The sequence below is a fragment of the Prosopis cineraria genome, unplaced genomic scaffold (genome assembly GCF_029017545.1).
Source record: "Prosopis cineraria cultivar Desert tree isolate PC_DT_omini unplaced genomic scaffold, ASM2901754v1 PC11, whole genome shotgun sequence".
In the NCBI taxonomy this organism is placed as follows: Eukaryota; Viridiplantae; Streptophyta; class Magnoliopsida; order Fabales; family Fabaceae; genus Prosopis; species Prosopis cineraria.
In genome coordinates, this window is record NW_026555342.1 from 33642155 (window position 1) to 33644094 (window position 1940).

At 36.4% G+C, this 1940-nt stretch overlaps 1 non-coding gene across 1 annotated transcript; it reads left to right on the forward strand.

Moving 5' to 3' along the window:
- Nucleotides 1-447: 447 nt before the first annotated feature.
- LOC129287351 (small nucleolar RNA R71) lies at nucleotides 448-554 on the forward strand. Its single transcript, XR_008587671.1, has one exon. It is a non-coding gene; the product is annotated as a small nucleolar RNA R71 (small nucleolar RNA).
- The last annotated feature ends 1386 nt before the right edge of the window (nucleotides 555-1940 follow it).

Genomic DNA, 1940 nt, shown 5'->3' on the forward strand with positions numbered 1-1940 from the left:
GGGTTGTAAGTATTAGAATAAGCTCCTTGCCCTTGCCTCCCACCATAGGATTGTTTTCCATTGTAGATAGCATTTACTTGTTCAAACTTAATAGGACAATTGCTTTCTACATGCATAGGTGAGTCACAAAAAGTACAAGAATAAGGGACAAGTGCTTGAGAAGTACTTACATTGCTCACTTGAGATATTTGTGGAGCCAACATTCTCCCAATCTTGGCAGCTAGCAAGTCCACATATGAATCATTAAGAACTGAGGAACCTACCATATTCACATTTCTCTTTTCCCTTGTAGAGTATTGAGCACCACTTGAAGCCATCTTGTCAATTAGTTCCCAAGCCTTTAAGGAAGTGAGGTCAATCAAGCATCCACCACTAGCGGCATCAATGTTAACTTTGTCTCTTGGAATCAAGCCCTCATAGAAATATTGGACTAAATTCTCACTAGAAATTTGATGGTGTGGGCATTTAGCCAAAAGGCCTTGGAATCTAGTCCAATACTCATAGAGACTCTCATCCTCTCCTTGTTGGACCCCATAGATTTGCTTTCTCAAATTGGTGACCTTGGAATTTGGAAAGAATTTATCTAAGAAGAGTCTTCTTAGCTCGGCCCATGTGCTCACTTTCACATAAGAAGGGTAGTTGAAATACCACTCCTTTGCTAAACCTTCAAGAGAAAATACAAAAGCCTTAGCTTGAACATCATCAACATTTACATGCATAGGCTTCATAGTATCACAAACCAATAGGAGAGTATGCAAAAACCTATGACAATCCTCTCCTGGTAACCCATGAAATTTAGGCAATGCATTAATCAAGGAGGATTTAATTTCAAATTGAACATTAGTAGGAGGAACATATAAGCCATAAGGATTATCATGCCAATTAGGTTGAGTTAATTGCCTAATGCTCCTCTCCTCTCTAGGGTTATGCAAGCCTTCAAATTCATTATTAACATGGCCATCATCATGCAAATTCTCATTCCCATTCCCATGGCCCTCATTATGCACATGCTCATGTCCTAAGATACCTTCCATTGTTGAATTACAAACCAAATGAGAATCAAGAATAGGTTGTGATCTTCTCAATCTAGAAATAGTCCTTTCAATTTCTGGATCTAATTCAACAAAAGAGGTATGTTTTCTTCGGGTCATGCACTAATCAAGCTCAAGAAAATTAAGAACAAAGAACAAGCTAAACTAAAATGCAAATCAACATGAAACAATTCAAAACACACAAAAGCAAGAGAAATAATTTTTTTTTTTTTTTTTTATTAAACTCAATAGCAACAAAATGAAAAAAAAAACCACCAAACAAGTAGAAAGAGAGTTAGAAATGCTCAATCAAGAAGCTTTGGCAATTCTGGAATTCGCACAGTAGGCTCTCTGGAGACAGTGAACTTGTGAATTTTCTATCAGCAAATCCACATAAAATTCCCCTGAAACTTTTATGAGAAACACAAGAGATATACAGGAAAATTATATAAAACTTTTAGATTAAAAATCCTTCCCAATCGTTCCCAGAATTTTTCACAAGTTGGTCCTCAGGTCTGGAGAAACAGGATTTCGTCCAGAAGACCTTCAGAGCTTCTAACAAACTTTCAAATAGGAAAATGGAAAAATTGAAGAAAATCCTAAACACAAGAAACAAAGATAAGACAGCGATAAGAAAAATGAAACTGGAATCAATCAATTTGAACGCACAAAGAGGAAGATATGCTAACTCAAAATTGAAACAGGGTTTTGGGAATCCTCTGTAATGGCTCCCTGGACCTTGTTAGATTGTAAAATTTCCACAGGACACTTCCCACGTCCAAAATTGACCAAACCAATTTTAAAGTGAAGCTAGGATATAGAGCTTTCAATGAAATAAATTTCAAGTTCAAATTCCCTCAGACTCATTCCCAGTTAATTTTTCAATTTCAGACAGAGACACTAGAAACA